Source organism: Chroicocephalus ridibundus, chromosome 16, assembly GCF_963924245.1.
Source record: "Chroicocephalus ridibundus chromosome 16, bChrRid1.1, whole genome shotgun sequence".
NCBI lineage: Eukaryota > Metazoa > Chordata > Aves > Charadriiformes > Laridae > Chroicocephalus > Chroicocephalus ridibundus.
Genome location: NC_086299.1, coordinates 3547183 through 3563489, shown reverse-complemented (window position 1 = coordinate 3563489; position 16307 = coordinate 3547183). Strand labels below are relative to the sequence as shown.

At 43.6% G+C, this 16307-nt stretch overlaps 1 long non-coding RNA gene across 1 annotated transcript; it reads left to right on the top strand.

Moving 5' to 3' along the window:
* Positions 1-514: 514 nt before the first annotated feature.
* On the top strand, positions 515-12670 carry LOC134524162 (uncharacterized). Its single transcript, XR_010073504.1, has 6 exons — positions 515-628; positions 865-944; positions 1904-1973; positions 3966-4023; positions 7435-7545; positions 11206-12670. It is a non-coding gene; the product is annotated as an uncharacterized LOC134524162 (long non-coding RNA).
* The last annotated feature ends 3637 nt before the right edge of the window (positions 12671-16307 follow it).

Genomic DNA, 16307 nt, shown 5'->3' with positions numbered 1-16307 from the left:
CTCCGTAACAGATGACCTGACACAATTGAATTTTGCAGAAATATTCAGATGGGTTTGTTTTTACCCCCATGCAAATAGAAACAGTGTCCAAGATCTTGAATCCTTGCAGTGCTGTGTGACAGTATTGCTTTCCAGCTGTTCTTGTGCTCAGATGACCCCTACCAAAAGAAGGGAAGTGTGTGGGCCACATTCTTACCTACCTCACAGCTTAAGTAGTGAATACGATTGACTGTGTTGTCTGTTCCGTGTTGGACAGTTGTCTTTCCTTTATGGTGTGTAAGAGACACGTCCAGGAGCGTTGAGGAGATGTGCAGGCAAACTCAGAACTGTCCCTCTGCTCTGTGCATGTTCCTGCCAAATGAGCTGGTGGACTCTTTGTCCCACATCTGCCCCCATGGATGATACCAAGATAGGGCCAATGCAACAAAGGTGCACGGGAGTCTGGGAACAAGGTGGGGAGGGAACATTCAGAGCAATGCATTTCAGTTTTTCTCACCAGCAGATCTGTGTCCGCAGCTTTGTCCCTCCTCCCTTTGGTTTGAGGTGCAAAAATGCAAAACGAGAGGGGAAGGATGCAGCCAGGCTCCCAGCCTTGAGAGACAACCAAAATGTTACCCTCGGGCCTCAGGTATGTTAGCAAACTTTTCATTAGAGCTCCCATACTTCCTCAAATAAAGGGGCAAATTGATGATTCACAAAAAGCCTGACCAGTTAGCTAGCTAGTCCATGGCTGTATAATAATAAAAAAAAAGAAAACAGAAACCAGGTTTTGTTTGTTTGCTTTTTCCCCTCGTGCTTGCAAGGTTTAATCTTGTGTGGTTTAGTTTCTTCAACCTCTTATCTCTTGCACTGCTTTTGTACTAGGAATATTTCTGGTGAAGTCGGTGAAGTTACCTATATCTAATTCTGGATTAATCCATTGAAGGCAGCTATGGACCACTCAGGTAAATAATGAATGCACTGCAAGACATAATGTAGTTCAGACTCTTCTTGTGAATATCCACTGCTAAAGGATCGGTTATAAGCCTCCATGTGCTTTGGGACTCAGAAATGCAAAGCTAGTCTAGTAGTAGGTGTTTGTTGCATCACAAATTTGGGTATAAAGAAAAGCGTTGCCTCTAGCTTCATTTATGCTGCAAATGAAAAGAATCATAAAGATACAAACCACCAAGGTGCAAAATGAGTTTTCCAATTCATAAGCACAAGCCACCACGAGTTAAAATCTCTTGGTTTCTTCCCATAGTGCCCCAGGCAATAGTTTTCATATATATTTCTCCATGGTCAGAAGTCAGAGCAGACCACTGCTATCTAAGACCTTGACTTCTTTTCCCTGACAGTTACAATTATTACAGCCCGGGGGACTCATTTTCTCAGTCTGGCCACCCGCTGACCTAGCCTGCAACCAGAATACACTTTAAAACAAACAAACAACAGCTCGGCTCCCCTCTCTTCACTTCTCCTCCCCCAGCTCGGGAATATTTTTACACCGCGCCCCTTGCAAAAGGATATTAGCCACCATTGCTGAAGGCACAATCACATTATCAGCACCATTCTCTCTCCCTTTCTCCCTCTCCTCCCCCCAAAGATAAATTTTTTATGTTGCTATTTTCTTCTCTTTTGTATTTGGCATTCGATATTTACGTGATAAACTGCAGAGCTGCTACTAAATGTGCCCTGATACAACTTAATAAATACATAACAACATCCAGACTGCACTGCATTACTTTGCTGTGTCCTGGGCTGCTAAGGATCCTTGGAGATAATGTCTGTGAAATGAAAGTTATGCCTTAGTGTAGGGAAAATAGATACTTATTTATTCGGGAATAATTACTTGTGCATTAAATGACTGCTGTTGAAATGAGCTGGCTGATAATCCCATCTCTCCCCGTTTGTCTTTCTGAAGTGCACACGCGCTCTCCCGCGTCCCCAGACCCTGGCTGTGTTGGAGCACCTGCACTTCTCTGGATGAAGACGTAAGTAATACGCAATGAACGATTTTTCTGCTAGGAGGTTGTCTGCTGTTCCAGCCGGCAAACGTACCCAAGCAAAACCTTGACATTTGTAGGCTGAACTTTTAGAAAGAAGTCTGTGTTTAGGTGCTGGGCTGAACTGGGGTGTGATTCATTAAGTGCACAGAGCAAGATCCAAATACAGGGGCTGGGCCTCACGAAAGAAAGATAAGGAAGGAGATACAGCAAAAGGTTACAGGTGGAGGTAACTCACTTCCATCTAAAGTGCAGAAACTTCTTTATTCTCAGTGTCATAATTAAACATTTCTAAAGCTTTTTGCCATATTTTTGCATCTTTAAGTTAGTTTTTTTTGCATATAGAAAGCAATTTAAACGGGGTAATTGCTAATCACACAACGTACAAAATACTCCTCCCACATACGCCAAGCATGGACCAACATTCAGTGAGATTTCCCAGCTGTGCTTGAGTGATAGGAGCCATCACTCAGTGTCCTGGAGACACGCCTCCGAGATCCCCTGTGCACCCAGACTGAGAAGCTGTTCCCAAAGTGCTGTTTCTCCAGGTGTAGGTACCTGGCATTTCATTAGCCTTAGCCAGCGCTGGGGCGCCTTTTTGTGGAAGCAGCATTTCCCCGTTTAATTCTGTGAATAAGACGAGTCAGAGTCTGAAAAATTAGGATGGAGATAACCTATGAGAATTGTACATCTACAACTCACATGAGGTAACATTAGTTCCTATACTACGTATAGTGGTGTTTTGTTATCTTTCCAGGAAGAAAGGAGAATTTATTCCAGAGTTTGTATCAACCGCAGAAAGAACATTAAACAAAATACTTCAGCAATCTCTAAAATCTATGTGTTTTGGAGATGAGCTGTTTTGCCTGTGATGGCACAGATGCAGAGAATGTGTGCATGCATAAACGCATGCATGGACACACGCAGAGGTACATTCAGGAATCATTCCTCTAATCTTCACATTCAGGAATCGTTCCTCTAATCTTCGCTCTCCTTTTCCAAAATGGCTGGTTTTTCTTTACCAGAGCCTTTTCCAACTCTGTTCTAATTGCTGAAGCCATCAGCATAAAGTACCATCAACCAAAATGAAGCGAGGCAGACTCACACAAGCTGCAAAACTTTGCAACACAAAGCCACTTTACAAAGAGTTTGGCTCTATAGAAACCACAGTGAATGCTAGGAGGAATCCCAGAAAACTTTGCATGATGCTTCAAAATGCACCACAGGGATCCCGTGCTTGTTACCTCCTGACACCATCTTTCTGTAAAGGAAAAAACATAGAGCGCTCTGTGGAGCGATTACCCTGGGGTGCTGGGCATTCAGTGCTAGTATTGGAAAGTTTCAGATCTCACAAAGAAGACAACAAGGACCTTTGATTGCCCCTGTTGAAGCTCCCGGTAAGAAGCAGGTCACTTCCCTCCAGCCCCTCCGAGCCTGGATGTGTGGATATTTTCATGCCCACTTGACAGGTGACTGTTTTACCAGACAGGGTTGTCAGTGCTGCTGGGGGTTATCTGGATTTAGCTGGAGGCAGGAACTGAACCACAATGAGCATTAAAAAAGCTCACTGTTCTTCGTTTGTTTAGAGACAAGCCATCTCAAACTTGTTTGAAGCCTTTTTTATTGAATTCACACTCCTGTGCCAAGCACTGAAAGATTTACTTTGGCTATTGCTGTAAGATGGAAAGCATATGAATGCGTGGCCGGCTGCCAGCTATGGGTGAGCAGTGAAAGGTCTGGTACAATGGACGGTTACATGGAACAAATGTGAATGCAGTGGGCAGACGTGACTGAAGAAAGGCTTTGGCAGTCAAAGAACTGCTTGAGGTTTAATCCAGCGACTGAAGTAGGGTCAAGAGATAACACGTCTAACCTGCAAGGCTTTTAACTGCGCAGCAGCTGAAAAGTAGTAAGCTACAGGTATACACACATGTGCTCTGAAGTAATGGCTGCGTGTCTCCCTCCCCTCGTGGGCTCCAGCTCTGCCACAGGCTCCATCTGCAACGGCGAAGACCCAGTTGGACTCACCCAGTGCAAGGTACCGCAATTGCTGTTGTATATTTCTTGCAGATGCTGCCATAATTTTGTTGTGGTACAATTTGACATACGACTCCCTGCTGCATCCGAAAGGGGCACATTATCTCAATTAATGTTTCACAGCAAACATGGCACTGATAGTATTCATGGGACTAAAGACTATTACCATTTGCATGGTGACTAGCACAAGAATTATGACTATGTGTGTTTTCTGCAGCAAAATTTGCCCTCAGGCTCCCTTTTTTTTTTTTCTTTTTGGCTTGTGACAATGTTCCCTTTTTCTTCCTCCTTCTGTTTTGATTTCTACTTAAAGTTTTATGGCTCTGTCCCCTCCAGGGTGCTATTATCTTGTATGCTAATAGGGCTATGCATATTCTATTAGCGTTGTCAGTGTGAGATAAGAGGCACATTCTGTAAGGAGCACTCAGGGGGTAATAATCACAGCAAGGGGTCTCAATGTTAGTACATTATCAGTCATCTTCACATTTCAGTGGAGCCTGTTTATGCACCTCTTCAGCTGCGCAACTCAGACACTGAAAATTGCTGAATGTTTACGGAAACTGTTGTAGAGGAACATAATGGGATTTGAGATTGACTTGATAAAGGAGCCTTCTCCCTTGTTGCTTCCAGATACAAGATGTTTGTAACTGTATGCAATAAGTAGGCTAATATGTTATATGGCAGTTAGCAGCTAAAGCAGACTCAGATCTGTATTTGAAGCAGTAGAGCGGCTATCTAGGAACAGATTCCAAAAGGGTGCACACCGTCAGTGTCTCTTCAGAGATTTCTCTCTCTTCCTCACTCTTTACCTGGTAATGCGCAAATGCACGCACCTGCTTCACGTCAATAGGAAGGCTGACAATTTTTACACCCTTTAGTCTTGAACTTGACTGATTATAAGTACATAGGCCCATAGAAGGAAAATTGGTGACAGCGCATGAAGGGCAAATGAGTGACTATTTGCAACACTCTTTGTTAGTTAAGTAACATTCCGTGGTTGCAGCAATGGGCAATGGCATGGGAAATAAGTGTCAGGCGAATGGTTTCTTCAGCTGTTGATGACGCTATGGGCTGGTGAGGCAGAGGGGTTTCTGTTGTTGGATGTGAACTGGGAGAAACACCAGTAGGAATTTGTGTTCCCACCGAGATTCACAGGGGCGGTCACGCTGCAGTTACCATTGTAGCCATCCTATGGCAGGCATCCGTATGCCCGACTGGCAAGTGTTCATCGACTGGGGTAAGGTTCTGTTCCCACCCTCCACTGGGGCATTCTCAAACTGGTAACCAACAAGTCCATCACTTACAAAAATTTTGGAGAAATTTGGTCCCTCCTTCTACTTTTCTGACATCACACTTTAGAGGGAACCTTTCACAGTGCTACATTTTCAATGGAACTTGTAGGAGAAATGGTGAAGCACAGTGCTAGTTCTTTGTATGTTGTGTTAGAAATATATGCACCAAAGTAGTATTTTAATAGGGTTGCTGTATATTTCTCAGTAATTTAGTTACTTCTGTTCCAGCAGTAGCAGCATATTTATGTGCTTTCTGACACCTGAATTATAATGGGACTCAAAGTTATCATTTAGTTGAGCTAAGGATGGAAAGAAAAGGGGATTTTGTGCTTTTCGTAGGAAGGTGGAATCTGTAATAAGGTGTAAAATCAGGGACTTTGTAATATATTCAGTGCCTGATTTTGCAGACCATGGGCAAATAACCTACTGGGGAATGACAAAAAATACAGAGGTGGGGAACTAATCTTACATTTAGAATGAAGGAACAAACAATTTTTGGAGACAGGGAACTTTTACTGTTCGTACAGTAAAACTTTTCCTTTCTACAAATAGAAAACTAACCACTCTGCCATGGGCTAAGCTTTTAGGAGAGCATTAAAATGTGGCTCAGTATAAATATGCAAATTCCTAAATGCATAGGTGCCTAGTTAGGTGATCTAAAGTTAATTCCTGTGAAGTAGCAGCTGTATTCCTTGCTACAGCCGAACAGTCGCGACAAGGAGAAAAGGGCTGTGTTTTGGATCACTTCTGTAGTACTTAAGATTACACATGGATATGAACACTCCTTACTTTAAAAATATTTGTCCTTGACATTTCCAGACACATGGCTCACACCAAATGTATGCAGCTCCATCTCCTGAGGGTCTTGAGATTAAAACCCCTGCTTTCTCACCTTGTGATCTGGCATTAATAGCTGATAGAAAAATCACATACATGACTGACATCTTCCTAGAAATGTGAGACTGTGGAATTAATGAATGCCATGCTGGAAAGCAGGGGTCAGTTTGGAAATAGGATTTCTGTTGCCAGCCATCCAGTCATGAACCGGACAATCTGCCGTTCGTTTTTTTCGCTTTAGCATTGAGGAAAATTGGTCTGGAGAATAAAGCAGTCAGAAAATAAGCAGCTATGTTTCTTTGGCCACTGGAGGTTGATGGACTTTTACGGCTTGTGGAAATCAGGCTGGCTTCTGTTTTACAGCAGAGCTGTTTGCGCGTTCTTCATGGCTGCTAAGTTCTTTGTCCTGCTGTTATCTGCAGGATAAATCTGCAGATCGAGAGGCTTTGGTGGCTCAAAGGGCTGATGGTCAGGCACCGTGTTATGGTCGGGCCAACAATGGTGGTGTTGGCTGAGCTACCAGCCTCTGGGTGCTTAATGAAACGTCAGGGCAAGGGTGGTGGGAGAGGGGCATCTCCAGCCTGAAAGTTCATCAGCCGATTGAGACAACGGCAGAGAATGGGCCATGGAAAACTCTGTTCTGTGTGATTTTAAATTACCTTCAGCAGGGCAATATGGGCAACGTACCTAATCTTGATGTTTGGAGAACTCCTATCACCACAGCAGCAGTGCTAATATTTTTGTTGCCTGTTTGCTACATTTTCTGCTGGATCTGTCTCCAGTTTTGGCATCAGTGTGTCCGTGATGAAATTACATTAACATGCTGAAATAATATTATTCATGAATGAAACCCCTCTACAACTGTTTTCACTAGCGTGGATTTAAATTGCTGGCAGTTCTGTGCAACTAGTGATCATCTCGATGAAAAAATTGCACTTTTCTAGAAACTAAAATGTTTCCTCAAAGAAACAATGTCTTTCTGTGTTTTTTTTTTTAGCATGAGATAAAAACTTGGAACCATTTTCTTTGGGGAAGATGGATTTCCTTTTCCCTTTTATTTCTTTCCATTTTTCTGTTCCCTGTCTCTCTCCAAGAGCAAATGAAAAAGAAGGAAAAAAGGGAGGATAGATACAAAGGGAGCTGGAAGAGAAAGAATTGGAGAGGAAAACCTTTTAGCTACAATTTTTTCATAGTGAAAAAACAGGAATATTTGAACAAAAATACAAAAATGCTGCAAACATTTCATTTGAGAGTGACATGCCATTTCTCGTTGTTCTGTCAAGGTGTAGCTCCTGCTCCCTCCTAGCCCTGCTGCAATCGTTATTGTTGCTTCTGGGTGCGCACCGGTTATTTTGGCTTCCGCAGAGAAAATGCAGAACTCCTGAGTCTGTCAGGTAAGCCAGAAGACAAATGCAAAAGGAAAGAACGGCATATCTTCTTTTTGCTGCTCTTTCTACATCTCGTCAGAAGAAACTGTGCCCTTTCTGCATCCACATTATACATATGCGCTGAACGGCATTAACCTGGGCAAGGGTTAAACCTGGACTCCCTCTAACGGGGTTCCTCACTCTGGGTGTACTTGAAGGAAGGTTTAATTTAATCAAAAGGAGTTTGTGTTCCGCTAAAGCAATCATTGTAAATAGACTTTCTTTTTAAAGGGCCACGACGACTGCATTTGTAAGAACTAAGGGGATAAAATGGGTAAAAGACCTGAAGACATATCTATCTAATGTTTTCTGCGAGTTCGTTATTGTTTTAGAGCAACTTTGGGAAAAATAAATCCCAAAGCATCCTGTTTACCTCAGTCTGTGGGATCTTGAGGTGATATATGAGAAAAGCACAGTGCTGCCAGCATCCTGCAGACAGCCTTACCCTGTCCGAACTGTCAACCCCCCCACCCCCGGCCCGAGAAACTGAACAGGTAATAGCCAGGGGCCCGGACCGATCCGCCTCCGAGAGCTCCGCAAGAGTCACGATGCGGGAAGACAAAACGGGACCCGCGTTCACTTACGTGTCTGAGAGCCATCCCACTTCCATCAGTGAGCACATGAACATTGCACGGGGAGAAATGTGGAAGCAATTACTTTAAGAGCCGTCTTTTGGGCAATTCCCAAAGAGACATCAGACCCTGTATTTATGAAGCCTATTGCATCGGGCCCTAATGAAGCAATTAAGCAAAGGGTCCTCTGTGTTTGATCTAAATGTGGTAATTTTTACAAAAACATCGCCGAGTGATAGATACCCATAACTCAGAGTCCTTAATTGTACTTAATTTGTTTGGAATACGAATGTGCATTTAATTAAGCCAGGGCTTTGCCCACATGTTTAAAGAAGGGCTGTCAAGGAAAATTAAGACCCAGTTTGTTTTCAAAGTTACTGGTTTTTATCAGGCCAGGACAGCGATCTTCGAACAGAAGGTTACAGATAATTAAGCAGAGACCTCAAGCCAAAAAAAAAATTCAGAGACACTGTACAGCTGAGAAAGCAGGAAGAAAAACTCCTTGATGAAGAAACATAAGAATCGGCTGTTCACGTAGTAAAGTCATGCATGGCTAGGATTTACCAAATGTGACCTGTTGGTTAAAATGTGTTTTGCGTTCTTGAACTGCAGCAAAGAGGATGGAGACTGGCTGTGTTTAATGGCAGAAGCAGCTGGCTCCAGGACCAGAATTCATGCCGCCCTCAAGGACCGCTGGATACGGAGAGCTGATGGCATCTCCAGCAAACGACACGAAAGCGGAAAGGGCAAAAAGCATTTTTCTTGTGCACCCGGATTTACTGAGTCTAAAGCATTGGCTGTGAGAGCTGGTTTTAAAAGTGTCTCTTTCCCAAGCACAGAAATGCAGTAGGTGCTTCTCATCCTCCCAGGAAGAATATTACTCTGATGCATGGAAAGGGAGTTTATTCCTTGATGAGTCGTGCTTTTACTTGCTGGTACTCTTAGGGAAAGCAGCACAGTGCACTTTTTTTTCACACCCCAAAATATTTCAATAGAAGTGACGTATAGGGAGGAAAGCATGTAAGCAAAAATGTTGAGAAAACTGTGGATTTAAATCTGTATTTTTTCCCTTCTTGTTTAGTGAAAAAACAAAGAATGCAGTTAAAAATTAATAATGCCTCAGCACACATGAAGAAAAGGCAATTTTTGATATTGAAAAATTAGTCTCTCAGCACAATAGCAAACAAAGTCCATGTGTGGACACTGTAACCTCCACTTTCTGTGACTCTCTGAGAATCTCATGCTGGTTATCAGTTTCTCAACACTGTGATTTTTAATGTCATGGTGAGGCATTTGTGTCAGGAGATCCTTACTGTGGAAAATAGTTGCCGTGGTGTTACCTTGCAGCCTAAGTGGGTTACCTGGCCAACAAAGCAAGCTGTGGACACGGCATTGGCGAGTGGTGAACCAAGTCGCAGAGGGAGCAACTTGTCTACAGAAAGGTGGGGCATCTGTAACAGAGCTGAAAATTGAACCCAGATTCCCTGCACTGAGGGAATGTAGGGTCTGAATCGTGAAAATCATATTTTCTTGAGTATTTCGATGGGCTGCTGTGCTGATGACAGCTGCAGTGGCTCTTAATTATGGATCACAACACGTGCGGAGAATCGGTAGATTCTTAAACAAAAATATAACTCTATGTAGTATTATCTCCTGTTTCTGGATCTACCTTTAACTGATTTGCAGCCAAATGATGCTGGCATCTCACTGTGGGATGGTACCTGGCCTTCTCTTCTTGGGTGGCTCCATTCAAAAGTTGGCAAAATACCCAGAACAGCATCAGACCTAATTTAGTATAAAATTAGTCGACTTAAAATAAACAGAATAAAATAAAATAAATCCGATGGTATTAGAGTTCTCTTGGCTGGATTGCCGCATGCCTAGCGAAGATTTATGGTGTGCTGTCGGGAGAATGTTAGAAGGGAATGTACGGCGCAGAAGGACCCTGCAAGCCCTTCACTGGGGTCCTCCCGGCGCACAACACTATAGGCGCGTGCAAGTTTGGAGACCCCAAAATAAGATGCTGAAGGGGAATAACGCTGTGGGGAGAGCAAGAGGGTGCAAAGTGGTAACGGTGAGGCAAAACCAAGGCGGGGAGGTGCCGAACTGCGGCTGATCCTGGGGTGCCATCGCGCATTCCAAAGCCCCTCCGAGGAGGGTCTCTCTTTTTTGATGTATCTGCTAAGCACATTGAACCAGTTTGCAAAGGCAAGCCCGGAACACAATTCTTCTCGTGGTAAATGAGTATGTCAGCCGTTTCACCCTCTTACCGGTGTTTAAAATTTTTGCAGCAATAACAGAGAATTTGAAAGGACATCAGAGGTGGATTTACGGGACTCCTGGGAAATCAACTGTTTCCTGTTTCAACAGCTTCTTCATCATAACTTGCTTTCTCAGTCACTGAATGATGTTCTATTAATCTTGGTGCGCAGTGATTACTGTTAAATGCAGAGCTGGGTTGAACCTCAATTTTGCAAATAACCTTTTTTTGTCTCTCCGGCAAGTCCAACATAGTAAACTTTGGGCAGAGGTCTACTGACCAAGTGGATAATTGTGTTCCAATGCATCCCGTGAATAATGCAGATAAAAAAAACCTTGAGTGAATAATTCATTTTGCCTCCACTCATTTTGAATTAGCCTATTCATGTATGTATCCTTTCCAGTCTGCCTGTCTCTCTGCATGCGTGTATTTACATAGCAATGTTGTAATTCGCAGGTACTTAAATATCAAAGCAATATAGCTACTACTCCCTGCATATGTTCCTGACTATTCTGTGGGATCGCATATGTATAAGTAAGCATTGTATATTGTACCATAAAAGTCAGGACTTGATTTTAAGATGAAACATGACACATTGTATTTGCTGCTGCGATGGCTATCTAGGATTAATGTTAAAAAACTTGCAAATGAGGGCAAATTATTTTGGCCTGTCTATAAATTACGGAACCAGTATTTTGGCCTGTTCAATGTTCAGATGCAAGTTTTCCGCAGTGATGTGTATTGCCAAAGATCCAGTCACGTACTCACAACTTCACCTTACCTTTACCTTGGCAGTGACTTCTGGATCCTGGGTCAAGCAAAGCCTGTGAACAGCAGGAAGCACTTGCCTTTAGCCGTGGCATTCTCTGAGGGGTATGGACAGCACTGAAATTGCCTGAGCATCGTTGGTGACATGCCTGTGGCTCGAGAACATCTGTAACGGGGTCAGCTGAGAAGCAGAGAGAAGGAGCCTGTTTTCTGATCAGGTCAGATTTGTCAGAGAAGTTCTGAGAAGCATCTGAAACTTGCACAGACGTCTAAACTGCACATAGTTCTGGTCTAGCTCTGGAATATGTATCATTCACACTTAAAAACTGTTGCTCAGTGTTGGTGGACTCGTTGGCCAGCCCGCTCAATGTATGGCTCTGGAGGACAAGGTACCGTGACAAGCAGTGGAACTGACTGAATGGCCCAGGTTTCGTGGGAATTCCAGCGTGGATCCGTTTGCTGTGCGTTCTCCTGCCTTGGACAGCCAACAAGTTGTGAGCATGCGGCTCCTAATCAGGGCTGGCAGGGCAGATGGTTTATCTTTGACTGCCTGAGAGTTCCTGCTCTGCAGAGAGAGGCAGACACTCGTTTTGATTCCTTGTCGCAGGCTTTTCACTTTCCAGTCCATTACAAGTGACACAGCCGGTAAAGAGCCTGTCTGTCAGTGTTGTCCCTGGAGGGGTGAATCTTCGTCCCGCTCTGTACTCATACCAGAGCTGTCTGCTCGCGCTTTTTCACATCGTGCTGGGCACCAGGTGAGGAGGACTCTGCTGGGAGGCAGATCACAGCTTCCCAGCCCTGCCAAGCCCTGTCCCACACAGCCTCTCCTGGCACTTCACAGGCAATGGCAGCTCTAGAACAAACCTCTTCCCAAGTGGGGATGTTGGTGCTTAAAATAAATCACTGCCTATCATTTTCTGAGTGGTCAGAAGACGACTTGTAAGGCTGTGCTGTGAAGAGCTCTAACCCACTGCTTGGGAAAGGAATGTCCCAGCAGACAGCATTGCTCTGGATCCATCACCCGTGAGAGAAAACAAGGAAACAAAAATCTGACAGCTGCGGCCAGTTGTGATCTGTTTTGTGCAGTCACATATGGGGCATATATGGCTCCTTTAATTTACAGAAAGTGCGCATCCATGAGCCGATCAAGGTCATACGCGCTTCTCGGTGGGAGCTGCTATTCCTGTTTTGCAACAGGGAAAGAAAAGGGTAGATCTGCACGGAATTTGTCTGCATTCAATGGGGACCTTGCAGACGAAATCCAAGGGGGTCTGCGTGGCAAAGTCTGTTCTGCCAGTGACTTGTCCGTGGCCAGCAGGGATTGCGCAGCAGAGCGGGGAGAGAGTGTGGGGGCTTGCATCCCAAACATTGATCTGAGCGGCTTGGACTGAAATAACATGTCTAGATTTCATCGCTAATGAATAAGTATGCTACTGTTTGCTAGTCTGAGCCTCGCCTTTTTTCTTTCTAATTTGAGCTGAACTTCTGTACCTTTGCCAGAGTCCAAGTGTTACTTTCCAGTGCCCATTTATGAGGAATAAAGACAAGGCAGACATCTGTACATATGCGTGTGTATGTATATATTTGTTTAAGTATTCTCCCATATCACACAGTAAGCTTCCCTTTCTCGGGCTCTATAATACCCTCTTTTTTCCTTATTATATCCATTTTAATTCAGTTCATTAGTTTGGTGTCTGATATTCAAAAAATTATTTTTCTAGGGTTAATCCCTAACCCCCAGCAATACCATTAGGAAAGCTGCATGGCACGCTTGAAATAGTTCCTACTTAGAGCAAGCAGCCCTTTCAAGTCGTAGAGATCTTTAGTTGTAATCACGGATTGGAGAAACTGGAGCAACAATTTCTACAGTATAATGCATTACTCTGCTGTAGTTTTGTCTGACAGACCTGTGCTAATTACTCTGTGTGGTTTTGATATAGAGCCAAGAATGGGTTGTAGAAAAATGTGTATCACTAAAACTTAGGTCCCCAAAGTCAAAACTAAAACAAACAGTGAGAGATCATTATCTGCGGCAGACCCTTACTAGCTGCGTACAGAAAAAAGTCATTCCCATGTTTTGTGTTTCTTTTTTTTCCTTTAGATCCAAGTAGTATTTCTGTCTGTATTTGGAAATACCTCGAGTTTCTACAGCTAGGGCTGACAGCGCGTTTATTCTGCTCTGTCCCCTTTTTCTTCTCCGTGAAAGACTGTGGCTGGCTCTGCTGTGGACTCTTTGTGTGGCCTTCAGCAAGTCACTTAACCTTCCTGGGCGTCAGTTTACTCATTTGTAAAAGGAATATTATTATAATAGATACCCCTCAGGGGCTCTTCCCGATTTAAATAATTAATGTTGGTAAAGCAGTTTGTGAGCCTCAGATTAAAGGTGCTAAATAAAGGCAATATATTAATATTTTTTTTACTCCAGCTCCTTATAAAAAGAGCAAAGCAATAGCCTGATGAGTGTTGGATTTTAAAGTTGGGAGTTAATGTTCCAGCGCTCAGAGTATATTTTAATTTCTGTGGTCCCAATCCAGCAGAGCTCTTAAATCCATCCTTAATTTTAGGAAGACCCGTTATTTCCCGCCGGTAAGGCTCTCAGTCTGGAAAGCTTTTTGAATCCGACCCTGTAAGAGCAGTGATAGAAGAGGAGGATCGGCTGTGCGTGTCTGTATCTCTGTGCGGTTATCCCTTTGCGTTTATGACCTCAGCAAGAGCATCGTTGCCACAGGAATATAACCAGGAAGTCTCACAAGGCTTGCAAAATTCATCCAGGATGCAAATCAATAAATGTAACAGGAGAGAAACTACAAGCTGTGCATTTCCATGGAGGCTGAGATTTTGTGGGATGGATAGAGGCTGCTGAGCATGACCTAATGCCGCAGGAAAAAAAAGCAACCACAGACCTCAGCATCTAACCAGTATGAATATTGAACCAGAGGTCCTTGAGTAATTGTCCTTTCTTCACTCCAGGGGTGAAAAGGGTACATTAGACATTCACTAGCAGCAAATGGCACCTGACATCTCTTTAAGTGAAAGTCAGCTCGGAATTTTTTTTAATGGCCAAGCATAAATCTTTTAAATTATAAATCAATAAATAGTTAATTCAATAATAGGAATCTTTTAAATATTTAATGAGTCATATGCAGAATGGCTCTATAACTGGATGTTGATGGAACTGTGTCAAAGGAATTTGAATCAAACTTTTCTAAACTCCCCATATTAAAATAGTATTGATTCAAACATAAACGATGAAGACTGTTGCAAAAGTAAGGGGAGGTGGAGGGCTTTGGCATACATTTTCTCATCCGAGAAAACGTGGAACTAGCAGCTTATTTTTAATGATGTATTCTTGAGCTTTTCAGGTTGTGCTAATGTTCCCGCTACAAAAATGAGTAAGAACCTGTGCAGACAAGATCTTGTGTGTGCGCATTCATTAAAATCCGGTTCTGATGGCAGCTGTGCTCTTAAATAAAAGCCGTGGCAGCCGGCCTCTCCTTAAAAGAGTCTGCTGACCGGCATTGACATTGATATCCTCAACTGTCTCCACCTGGAACTGCCCAGAAGTTTACATTTATTTACCAGAGTTGCCAAGGGAAAGACAGTGGGAGCTGTGTCAATGTACACGAGACCTGAATTTGTTCCTTTATAATTTTCTCTGAGGAGATCTGTAGTCCATCTTCGCTCTTATTAACTATGTGCTGCTGTAAGTCAACACTATTCTTAACTACCCTAAATTAGAGGCATTTTGTGCTTAATCCTCAGACCACATTCAGCGCACTGTTATTCCACAGCAGACATGGCATCTTCAAATTTTGTACAGTCTAACCTTTACTTTAAAAATAATAGTCTAGCTGAGTGTTGATCTCTCTTCAGATCAGATGGTGGAAAGGATGGTGCCGAGACCAGGATGTAGGAGCTGCCTCAGCGGGGGAAATGCAGACAAACAGGTAAGAAAGGCACAGAGAGGCAGAAGAAAGGCAGAGAGTGTCTGGCAGATGAACTGAGATTGGTTTTTTGCAGTTGCTGAATGGTACTGAGTTTGCTCTGGATATGTTTTATGGGTATTCGGTGCCACGTATTTCAGAAACAGGTCCTGGTATTCGAGGACCAAAAAAGGCTTTAATGCAAGGCTTGTTCACCATCTCAAGAACTTCCTACGTTGAAGCTACTCAGAAAAAATAATCGGTGTCTCCACGCTCCTTTACCAAAGGTAGCGATGAAGGTATTTGATGTTGCCTCCTGAAATAATGAAACTCCTTCTCGTAACACCTTATTGTACCCATTATACAGACAGGTAAACACGTTTGTATTCTGAGGGGGCAGAGGATGTCTGCACAGAATTGGTCTCGCTGCCTTTGAGGGGTGGGCAAAACTGGCCAAAACCCAGCTTCAGCAGTACCTGACGCGGGACCCGTTGTTTGCTCTGTACGCGCATCTGTAGCCAGTGGTAGTTGGTTCAATATTTGTAGCAGATTAGAGTTCCATTTGTATTCTGCACACCTCCGCTTTCCCCTCTCAGTGTGTGTGTATATATATCCAGAAAAGCTGCCTGCATATCCTTGGTTTTTTTTCCCCGGGATGACAGATACTGTAACAATGACAGTAGATTAATATCTCCTTAATCAGCCAAATGAACATGACATACAAGGGTGACAGTTCAATTTGCTGCTAACAGATTGTGCCTATCAGAGCCCTTCCATTCCAACTGATGTTTATTTCTGGCAGAGATCGTTCGGTTCGGGGAGGACCCCAGCTTCCCACCGGCTCATAGACACCCATTAAATACATCAAGTACCACATAGGTGTTACTCGCCCGCCTGTCAGGACACTGGCTGCTTGGGAAATTAAATGAGCCTTGACACACGCAATGGAGAAACGCTGTCACTTAGCTGGGCGAAGCGGCAGCATGTATTATTGACTACGCGCCGCTGTGGGTCCCTCTCTTTATTGCTTGTTATTTTTTGTTTGCTTGTGGACCGTTCGCCATTGAAACATGGATCAGACACCGAGTCTGTCTCCTGGGGAGATGCATAAAGAAACGAAATGGGGAGGAAGTGCGGGAGCGGGGGTAGAAGCCGCGCGTTAAATCTTAGGCCCAGAACCGGCTGTGCTTAGAGTTGGTTTGCAGG